Source organism: Gossypium hirsutum, chromosome D12 (assembly GCF_007990345.1).
Source record: "Gossypium hirsutum isolate 1008001.06 chromosome D12, Gossypium_hirsutum_v2.1, whole genome shotgun sequence".
Classification (NCBI taxonomy): domain Eukaryota; kingdom Viridiplantae; phylum Streptophyta; class Magnoliopsida; order Malvales; family Malvaceae; genus Gossypium; species Gossypium hirsutum.
Genome location: NC_053448.1, coordinates 43,940,298 through 43,952,540, shown reverse-complemented (window position 1 = coordinate 43,952,540; position 12,243 = coordinate 43,940,298). Strand labels below are relative to the sequence as shown.

The 12,243-nt window shown below is 29.5% G+C and overlaps 1 long non-coding RNA gene across 1 annotated transcript; it reads right to left on the bottom strand.

Annotated features, from left to right (window-relative positions):
- Window positions 1-3,450: 3,450 nt before the first annotated feature.
- LOC107947550 (uncharacterized) lies at window positions 3,451-4,132 on the bottom strand. Its single transcript, XR_001697166.2, has 2 exons — window positions 3,975-4,132; window positions 3,451-3,693 (listed from the first exon to the last, which is right to left on the bottom strand). It is a non-coding gene; the product is annotated as an uncharacterized lncRNA (long non-coding RNA).
- Between the last annotated feature and the right edge of the window lie 8,111 nt (window positions 4,133-12,243).

Here is a 12,243-nt window from a genome sequence, read left to right as displayed (position 1 = left end):
CGAAACCACTATTTCGATTAGGGTCAAAATCGGGTTGTTACATCCCTTCTTGCGCCGGAGCCCTCGATCGAAGACCTAGGCCAGTTTAAGGGCAAGGTTGAGAGAGAATCTCTCTCTGGTTGTTTTTTTGAAATAAAAGGAGAAATGAGGATTCTTTAAACAAATTTAGTTTATACTATTACAAAACAACGTCGTTTCGTTCAAGGGTTTTTAGCGCTAAAACAGCATCGTTCTGCGCGACCCTACCCGTTTACCCTCAGGATCCGCGTGTTTTAGCGATGAAGGGTCTATTTGCGCTGCGGATCCTTCAGAATTTCGCCATTTTGTGATTTAGTCCTTTTTTGTCAGATTTCTTCTATTTCTAATTTTGCCCTGAAATTTTGTTCCGATTGCATCAGAGTCCCTCGAAGTGCTGCGTTTTGGAGGGCGGGGTATTTTCCTCTTTGGTCCCTCCTTGTTATTCATGCACTCAATTCAATCCCTCTCTTTTTATTCATTTGCAAATTTGTCCCCCATATTTCCGTGTTAAGTTCAAATTAGTCTTGTTATTTTATTTATGCTATTAAATTAACTAATTTTGGTAATATTATCATTATTTTTACTATTATTATTGTTTTTTATATTGCTATTATTATCATCGTATTATTATTATCATCATGTACTTATATATGCTTTTTGATCCCAAGCTTTATTATATACATGTACATACACACATGTTTGTCTTTTTCTATATATACATATTTAATATTTACATACATATATATGTTTATATTTTTTATATATTTTAATACATGTATGTATTTATATGCGCATTTTAAATTTTTTCATGTATCCCTTTTATAAATATATATACACGTAGTTATACATACTCTTTATATTTTAAAATCTATATTTTTCTTATGTATTTTCTATAGTCAATAATTCATATATACGTATACTATTATATATTTTCCAATATATACATGCACATAATATATGTATATCTACAAACGTTTTTTAATTTTTATAAATATACATATATATACCTACCTTTATATATTTTTTATTTCATAACTTTATATATATTTACATACATACCCATACATATTTTTTATATACATGCATATATACATATTTATATATTTTTATATGTTTTATAATTTATACACATGACTATATATATCTACATACACATCTTCTTTTTCATAAATATATACACCTATTTATATATTCTCTATATTTTGAAATGTAAACCTTTTTATATATTTTTTTTATTTTATAATTTATATACACATACATCATTTATATATTTTACAATTTATATACATACATATATATTACATATATCCTTGTTGCCTTGTTTTTATATTTTATAATTTCCACATACATATATATGTACATATTTATATTTTTATATTTTTATTACTTTGTTCATGTTCATTTTAATTATTTATTCACGTTTTCATTATTATTTTTAAAAGAATATTTCAACCTAATTTGTTCATATGTTTATTATTCTACATGTTATTAATTTGTCCTCTTTATCCATTCATTTTATTGTTGTTGCTTGTATTATTATTATTTTACTATCGCATTCAATATCGCTTTGTACGCATATTAACCTTGTGTTTCATTTCTATTATCCTGAATTAGATTAATTTATCTCGACGCATAAGTTTCAACTTGTGAACAAACAAAATTTCGTGTTTAGATTCGAAAGGATTGAGCACTAACGTATTGGGTTTCAATTTTCTTTGTTGAATCTAAATAATCGAGAATGCTCTTTAATAATAATAAAAACACATAAACAAAAAGCTCATTATCGGGAATTCAATACGTTGTGTCCTAACGCATTGGATATGACACGTTGTTTTCTCGAGATGAGGATTTTTCTAAAAATAATAAAGGCAATAAGTCAATGTTTAGAATTTTGAGAAATTGTGCCCTAACGTATTGGCTGCGATTTCTTCATCTGACTTAAACAATTGAATATCCTTTTGAATTTTATTGCATGAGTTTTTAGGACAAGCTCAGTTTCGAGGATGTGAAATGTCATGCCCTAACTCATTGGGTGTGACATTTTCTCTCTCCGAAATGAGAGAGTCTTAACATGTAATTTGATTTATATAAGTTTTTTTAAAACAAATGATCGTATTTTAAATCTCTTCAAAGTTTTCAATTTTCGACATTAAGACATTAACTAATCGACTAGGTACCAATTTTTGGGCGTTACGAGGGTGCTAATCCTTTCTCGTACGTAACCAACTCCCGAACCTATTTTTCTGAATTTCGCAGACCAAAAGCATTGTTTTAATAAATTTAAAGGGTTTATTAAAAACAATCATTTTACAAGGTAACCCGATCACACCTCATCAAAAAAGATTGGTGACGACTTCCGTTTTCGTTTTCGTTTTCAAAATCCAAGTCGACCCCGTTTCATCTGAAAAATGGAGTCAACAATGTATTACAACAATTAATGAGTCATGTACTAGCAATTAAAACTATCAATGGTAGCATCATGTCTCTGTAACTCAAAGTCCTTGTCTTCAATGCTGAACTCACCCCACTGGCTTAGTGACACAAATCATCATTTGGTCGTTGTGTTTCACTATCCATGATGTCCTTGAAACACAACACCTAACTGCTTTCAATGTCTGTCTCTTTCTCAGCACTACCTCTAGGGGATTTGGCCTTCAATTCTTTCAACTACAGTTTAGACATGCCAAACTATAGTTTATCCATTTATCTAACTTGTAATTTTTTTTCTTCCTTTTGTAACTGGTAACATAAAAATCAAACTTGAATATTTAATTAAAAAAATTCAAGTGCAAATTGAAAATATTATGTATTAAATTGAGACAAAATAAAACTCAAACATAAAATTGAATGTCGAAGACAACCTCAAGTACCATATAGTAGTCAACAACCTCTTAACCCAGTGGCAAAAACATTATGTTATAGAAATGAGAGCTTGAGCTTAATCCTAAGCAGCTATATTCCCTTCCCTAATTATTAAAAAAAAAAGTATAAGATAATACATTAACCCTTCTAAATTTGGTTTATGAAGGTTGGTAAAGCAAAAAAAAATTAAGTAGCATCTTTTTTGGGTAATATGTTTTTCATAATTTATGGTCAATTTAACATTGCTATTGCAATTTAGAATTACTTTTGAAAAGCTCGGTTTGGGAAAGAAAAGTTTTATTAAAAAGTGTTGTGGAAAAGTGTTATAAAAAAGTGTGATTTGTTAATTTAAGGTATTTGGCATTACTCTCAAAAATTGCGTTTAAAAAGTTAAAATGCTTATTTTAAACATGTTGGAAAATTGAAAAATAAATAAATTTAGATCATTTTTAAATAAGTCAATATAATTATACATAAAATATACAGTTTAAATACTCTTTTTAACAATTAATAAATTATTTATAAGCTTAGTTATAAAGCTCATGCCCGGGCCCAAACCAAAAGCAACCCAATCTCCAAAATAATTAAACAGTCTAAAAATGAATTACAAGCCCAAAAATAAAATAAAAAAACCTAGTGGCCCAAGTGGCCCACAACTTAAACTCAGTTTCAGTAAAATTGAAACCCTAACCTAACCCTAATGCTCATGCGCCGCTCCCATGTGCTGCTGTACGCCTCCTCTGCCATCGCTTGTCAGCCTTGCACCAAAATGGCCAAGGTTATCCCTCCAATGCTCGTTGACTTTGCCAAAACCTGCAAACAGGACAAAAAGGAGACAGACACAGAAGCAAGATAGTAGAAAATAGTATTGAAATCGGCTATAAGAGCCGAATGAAATGTAATGAAAAGGGGGGGATTCGATAAAAAAATATTGCTGAATCAATAAAATCACAAATCTTTGAACAGAAGGTCTTTTTTTTTTCTCTTTTTCATTCCGTTTTTTATGATTTGTTTCTGTATTTTTCTTTTTATTTTATTACGTATATATATACATGTATATAAGAATATATATAAAAAAAGGGAAGCAACCTTACCTGAATCTCGCGTCCGCCGTCGCTCCCATGTGCTCTGCCGAAATCGGAGTTAAAAGGGGCCATGGCTCGGCGGAGAACAGCGAAAAGGGGCCTGGTCTTCAGTCGGTTCCAAAGAACCGAAAATGAGGGATGGGAGGAGGCTCCTCTCCTTTTTTTTAATTTTTACGGCTGAATGAAATTAGGTTTTCTTTAGGGGGTTTTAAAAATTCATTAAACGGCGCCGTTTTAGTCCACCATGACACGCGCGCGACCCGACCCGCTCCAGGGGGGATCCACGCGTTTTCATGAAGTGGGATATTTTCGCCAATGGTCCCTCCCCGTTATTGGTTTGTTTTAATTTAGTCATTTTCCATGTTTATTTATCTTTTTAATTTGGCCCCGAAATTTTATTTCGTTTTCAATCAGTTCCCTGGCTCATTGACGTGCTAGAAAGTGGACACGTGTCTAGGGATTGGTTTATTTTCCCTTTCGGTCCTTTTTCTTTCCGCGCGTTTCCAGTTTAATCCTCTGTTCACTTTTATACTTTAATCCTTCTAATTTCGTCCTAGTTTTAATTTAGTCCCTAAATCAGTCTAGCTCATTTATTTATTCAAACTTATTTACTTATTTATTTATTATCCTTTTTTTATTTTCTTATTTTTTTTAGTTTTGTTTTATTTGGTTCGACTAGTTAGTATTATTATTCTGTTTATTATTTCTTTTATACATACCTACATATCTATTTTTTTTATACTTTATAATTTTGTATATATATACATATATTTTTAATATACATTCATGTGAATATTTCATATTTCATATGTTTTACCTATTTTGTAGCTTCAAAATATATTAGTACACATACATACATATCTTTTATATTTTATAGTCTTTTTAAACGCATACATACACTCATTTTATAATATATATATACATCTACGTATACATATTTTTAAAACTTATTTATATATATATGTATATGTATTTGTATGCATGCTTATATTTTCTTTATATTCTATAGTTTATACATATATCTATATATCCATATATATACGTTACTTTCATAAAAAATATATATATATGTGTATATTCTTTTATATTTTAAAATATACCTCTTTTTATTTAATAGCACGCATATATATACCTTATATCTATATATCTTTTATATTTTTATAGTTTTATACATTTTCTTCGTTTGTTTTCATTATTTATTTATTTCATTTCCATTATTATTTTGAATGAATGTTTAATTTTATTCGTTTATATACTTGGTTATCTTGTATGTTGTAGGTTTGACTTTTTATTTATTTTATGTTGTCGCTATTATTTGTATTATTTTTATACTTTTATATTCATTATGGTTTTGACATGCATAACAACAATGTAATTTGTTCTCACATTCTTTAATACGACTTCGCGTTTTATTTTATTCGATATACCGAAGTTTGTTTTAAATAAATAGCATCGTGTTTAGATTCGAGAAGATCGTGCCCTAACTTACTGGGTTTCGATCTTCACAACACATCTAAATGCACGATTCTTTTCAAACTCAAGTTCTTAGTAATCTCAAGATTTTAAAAATCGCGTCCTAACTTACTGGTCGTGATATCCTTTTTAAATCCGAGATAGCTAAAATATCTTTTAAATAAGTAAATTTTTGGCATTCGTTCACGTATCGGGAATTCGAGACATTGTATCTTAACTTACTGGATATGATTCTCTTTCTCACATGAAATATGCCCCTTTTTTCAAAATTTTTAATATTTTAATACAAGGATCGTATTTTTAAAGTTCTTCAAAGTTTTCAATTTTCGACATTAAAACATTAACTAATCAACTAGGTACCAATTTTGGGCGTTACGAGGGTACTAATCCTTCCTCGTACGTAACCGACTCCCGAACCCGTTTTCTGAATTTCGTAGACCAAACTCGTTGTTTTAATAAGATTAAATTATTTATTAAAAACAACTGCTTTTAAAGGTGACCCGATCACACCTCATCAAAAAATATTGGTGGCGACTCCCACTTTCGTTTTCATTTTTTCAAAACCTAAGTTGACCCCGTTTTCATCTAAAAAATGGTGTCAACATTAGTTATACATGAAATAATTCAAATTTTAAATATAATAGATATTATTTAAACAATTAATATAATTATACATAAAATACAAATTTACACAAATAAAAGTATTTTAATAATTTACACTTCAAAACCTAAAAAGTCAAAAGCACTTAAACCTCCAGTTTTGCATCTGGGTGGAAAAGCCACCAAGTGTTTGACATTACTTTTGAGGTTGAAAGCAATTTTCCACCCTAACAAAATCCAAACAAAGCTTTAGGGATAGTTTCTCCTTCCTTTTCTAAAATGTCGTGAATAAGTGTTATTTTTAAAAGGTTTGGTTTAAATTTTAATTGTTTAGTATTGTTGTAAAAAAAATTTAAGAAATAAAATGTTCATTTTATATATGATGTTGTGAAGTAAAAATATGCATTTAAAAAAAGTTCAAATTTATTCATATTATGACATTTTAATAAGAATAAAAAAATTTATTGTAACTCATTATTAATATTTTAATATATGAAATATAAATTTTAAATATTTGTAAATTTTAATTTGAATATATAATTTATATTTTAAATATTATTAAAATATAACCATTATAAATTTAAATATATAAATTCTTATATTTGAAATTAATTTAAATAAAAAATAATTATATACTTATATAAATATTACATAAAATATATAGACTATACCTAAAGGTTAAAAATGCCATTTTGGCTCTAAAAGTGCATTTTCAAAAGCAAAAACTAAGGGTCCGTTTGTTTGCGAGGAAAACATTTTCCTGGTTTTACGGTGTTTGAAATACTGAAAACATTTTACATTTGGAAAATGTTTTCCAAAACACGGGTAAAATGAGTATGAGTTTACGGAAAATGTCTTACCGGTTTTATTTCTGTAAGACATTTTCCAACTCTCACCAGGTTACTTTCTCCTTCTTCCTTCCGTTCTTCATCCCTTCTCCTTCTTCATCCAGGTAACTTTCCTCCTTCTACTTCTTCCTTTCTTCATCTTTTATAATCTCTTCCGTTTTTCCTTAGTTGTGTCCGTCTCATATCTTCTCTTCTCAGGCAAATTACACGCTACTGTTTCGTTTCACTCAAATCTTCCTCTTCGCAGGGTCTTGGCTTAAGGTATGGCATCTTCTTTCTCTTCTTTATCATTTTTGTTTCTTCTTGTTCTTGAAAAACTGCTTAAGGTATGCCATCATTTTGGTTTTGTATTTCTATACTGTTGAATACCCATTTGTTTTTTTTTTCTGAATTAGTGGTGGGTTTTATCTGAAAATGTAGCAGCGTTGGTTTGGGTTTTATGCCTTTCTTTGTTTCTTTATTTTTAATTTTTTTCTAGGTTTGGGATTAAAATATGAAAATGATAACCCAAATGATGAAAATGATAATTATTTTTAACTCAAGATCAGGGTAAAGTTAGATACATGAAGAGGCATATCATTTCAAAATGATGTATTATTTAGAAGTGGAAAGGGATATGCTTAAAAATGATCCTTAGAGTATAAATTTCTCACCATAGGTTGATTTAACAATGCCAAATTTGCACCACATATAATAACATTTATTTTTGTTTTCTGCTAATCTGCAGTCCAACCCTATTTTAGAAGCATTAGGTAACGCTAAGACTGTTAGGAACAATAACTCAAGGTGAGTGTATTTTGTTTTAACAAGTTTTACACCCTGTATGTAGTAGATTCTATGTTATAATCGTTTTTTTTTTACCTTTACATGCATGTTTTGAATGATGTTGTCATTTTGGTAAGTTTGTGGAGATTCAATTTGACCGAAGGGGAAGGATTTCAGGAGCTGCCATCAGGACTTACTTATTAGAAAGATCACGTGTTTGTCAAGTGTTTAATCTTGAGAGAAATTATCGCTGTTTCTACATGCTTTGTACAGCACCACCTGATAACACTCTAGAATAATGTATTTTTATGTATTAATTATGTATTTATTCTGAGTATTATCCTGCTAATTTGAGCTATTTATGATCTTTTATCTCATAGGGACTAAATTTGAGGCAAAAGCAAAATTAAGGGCCAAACGCGTGAATTTAGAGATAAAATGGGGCAATGTGCGACATAAGGAAAAGTTGGTGCCAAAAGTGCAAGCATGGAGGACACAAGGGTTGAAATGTAAAAAGAAGAGATTTTATTCTATTAAACTCTATTTTAATTATATTAGGATAATTAAATAATTATTAAGGATTTTTTTTAGAATTTTTTTATTTATCTTTATTTATCTTCAATTAAATGTATTTATCTTTTAGGAATTTAAGTAGGATTAGACTATCTTCCCTAGCACTATAAATAGGGGTGAAGTGACTCAAAAGCGATCCGATCTTTTTCTGTAAACACTCTCTCCCCAAAAGTCTAGGCTTTTGTTCTTCTCATATTTCCTTTCAATAAAATCTCCATTTTTATTTTATTTATTTTCTTTTTCACCACAACCATGAGCCACTAAACTCATCTAGCCGAAGGTTATCGATATTCCCCAAAAAGGGTTCTTGAGGCTTAGAGTCCGTACTTAGCCTCCTAGACGAGTATTCATTATTTCTCTGCATTACGGGGCTGATGCTTCCGTCCATGTCCCTTAGGAAGTAAGTTTTTCAATGTATGCAAAGGCGGTCGCTTTGTATGTTTTGGGAAGGTTGCACAGTCAATTCGTTAGCTTATTGCATCAGAGGTTGGCGAGCCCAAGAGACAAAATGGCATGGGATTCGCCATTGAGAAGCGTTGATCTAGCATAAGACGATCTCACAGAAGCGATTGTTGGCTAGAGTCAGGTTCCACTAAATCGTCAGTCTAAATCCTTGGAGCTGGTGGTCGTAGGCGTCCTATTCCACTATAACTGGCTTATTCGGTTTAGGAAGGATCATCTAACAGTCGAGGATTGAACCCAAGGTGGAATGAGACAACTGGAGGCTGGAATCTCCTATAAGAATTTTCTTTCTCTCAACTCTATTTTTAATTTCTCAAATTTTTGATTCAATATTCTTAATTCTATTTTTATTTTATTTTTCGTTTCCAGATCCAAACCTTTAATTCTGTTATTTTTTTATTTTTTTCAGGAACGTAGGTTTTCTTGAGCAAGATTCTACTTGGGATTTCACGGAACAAGATATTGTGCAAATCCAATCCCTGAAGGTTTGACCCTACTTCCCTTTTACTATTCTTTTTCATTATTTATTAAGGATAGGATATTTTTGGTGCTTTTAACAATCGCATCACCACCATAAGTAAGTAGTTTTTGATTGCTTTGATCAAGTTGCTTATAAATTATTTGATACAATGTGTTCTTATATAGTCTTTCCCCCATTAAGCATTTTCCATGTTTACTTTTAATGATTTCTAGATTATATTAGTACCAAAATGTTTTGTTTAGAAAAGGATTTGGGTTGGGAAGTTCCATTGTGAAGATGATCTTTCCCTTATTTTTAGCTTGTGATTTCAATATATCTGGATATGCTTAATGCTTGAAGGTTGTAATTTGGGTTGAACTACGATAATTTTTATTATCTCTCATTCTTTTCTATCCCCCTTTTCTATTTGATTCTCCATCTCCCTCTTATCTTTGATTTATTTATTGGTGTCATTCTCTTAGCCAACAGAAGAACAACTTACAAGTTAAAGAGTTTCACTTTAACATTCTCTTTGCCAAATTTATTATTGTTGAACTGGGGTCTTTTAGGATGTACATTTTAGTCCCTAAGATAGCATTATTATGTGATTATGTGATGGCTTCCATGTGATGTGATTATAGACATGAGTCATTTATGGCTCCTACCTAGTTTACCTTCTTTTAATTCCAATCATTAATTTGGGTTCTAAAGTTGCGTTGGTGTGTACAATCTATTATCCTCCAAGCTTAGTGTCTAGTGATTTTGTATCAGATTTCCTAGCATGCTAGTGGTCCCAAGAGACATTCACAGCTTGTAATAGTTGTGGTATAGAACATCAAATATGAGGCAGTTTCTTGTTTTTAGAAAACCAGTTTTTAGCCTTTTGTTTAACTTAGATGTCCTATTACTGTCTTGATCTGAATAAGAAATGCTTTCAATTTTCTAAATCATTCCACTTCCAATTTTATTAATCTTCTATTTCATGCTTTGATTTTAATTTCTGTCTACCTTTATTCAATGTAATATTAGCTTATTGGAGAGGAAGAATCAACCAAAAAAAGTTAGGTCAGCTTCCACAACTAAGCATTCCACAAGTATGAAAACTCGTAGGTGGTCTGTCACTGGGTTAGGCCTCTACACAAATATGAAAACTGGAGAGCAAACATTCTATGTAAGTTTTAGTTTAGCAATATTTCAATTTCTGCTAATTTATAACTACTTACCTCACTATAATTTTACAGTTTTTAGTCTGGATTGAGATCAAATACAACACAGTCAGGTCGGACATCAACTACAAGCTCTTTAGTGAAGTTGAAATCACCAAATAGGAAACGCCAAACTGGTGGAGATCCTATAAGCACACAAGAATGAATTGCAAATTAGAAGCAAGAGAAGAGCTTTGGTATTTTGTTAGTTTGATATTGGATATTGGATTTGGTTGGTATTAGTACAGAGTTTGTGCTGGTATAGCCACTGTTTTATTTTTGGTAAAGGCAATATTTTGGTGTTGGTTGATATTGTTATAGGCACTTTGTTATTGTTAGGTTCTTTTTGCTTGTGTAAGTGCTGGATGGGTTGATAAAGGCCTACAATATTTCCACTCAATAAAGGACATACAAGGATTAATCCATACTGCTGATCACTGCACTTGTATAATTGACTTATTAGCTCGATGTGGAAATATATGAATTACCCCATACTACTGATCATTACTATTGTATAATTGACATATTAGCTCGATTTTATTGCTTTGGTTGTTTTTAATTTATGAAAGTTAATATTTTAGCTTAATAATTGAGTATTATTATTTATTTAATTTGATTTATTTATAAATAAATCATTGCAATATATGTAAAAACAATTTAAAATATAAATTTATTAATATATATATAATAAACTCAATTAAACAATGAAAAGATAATAACTTTTTAAATATATATTTTTTTAATTTAAAATAGCTTTTATGAAATATTTTCAGGAAATTTGCCAAACAATAGAAAATATTTTACAGAAATTCATCAAAACACCAGAAAAGTAAATCATTTCCAGAAAAGTAAATCATTTTCCAAAAATTATTTTCCGGAAAATATTTTACTAGCAAACAAACATAGCCTAAAAACAAAAGGTAAGCTACCAAAATAGTTACTTTTGTTTCCCTCAGGTTACATTTTAGTCACTTATGTTAACGTGTTATAACATTTTAGTCATTAAGCATTAATTGTCGTTAACGGTGTAACGTAAGTTGACGTGGCACATTAAATCATTATTTCAAACGAAAATTTTAGGTTAAATTATACAATTTGTCCCTATATTTTTTCATTTTGTGTAATTTTTTTCTTTTACTTAAAAAGATATAGATAATGGAGGAAAATAGAAGGAGAAACAGAAGAGAATGGAAAATAAATAAATAAAATGGAAAGTTACAAAAACATAAAAGAAAAAAAATTTCAAAACGAAAAAATATAGAGATCAATTGTACAATTTAACCTAAAATTTTTGTTTGAAATGATGATTTAACATACCACGTCAGTTTACAGTTAAACTGTTAACGGCAATTAACGGCTTAGTGACTAAAATGTTACAACACGTTAACATAAATGACTAAAACGTTTAAAAGACTAAAATGTAATCTAAGAGAAATAAAAGTGATTATTTTGATAATTTACCTGAAAAATAAGTACTGTTTTCACTTTTGAGTTGATTAATATTGATTATGACTTCAAAAGCATTAAAAAAAAGTAACAAGAAACAAAGTCTAAAAACCTTAAATGGGAACTGCTTTGAAGTCAAAATATCTTTAATATATTAAGTTGTAATCAAAATAAATATTAAAAAAACACAAATAATTTACATAAAATTCCAACATTGAACTATAAAAATAGGTAAATTTTACCTATACAATGGTGAAATCAGAAAATGTTTTTAGGAGTCGAAATTTTTATGATAGAAAAAATATAATTTTATTATTTTAATAGACTATATCTTTATAATTTTTAAAATGATAACTTTATTTATAATTTAAGGGATCAATTGAAAATGTTCAAAATTTCATAGGGAAAATTTTCCATACACTACTAATTCTTAAACGTAACCAAAG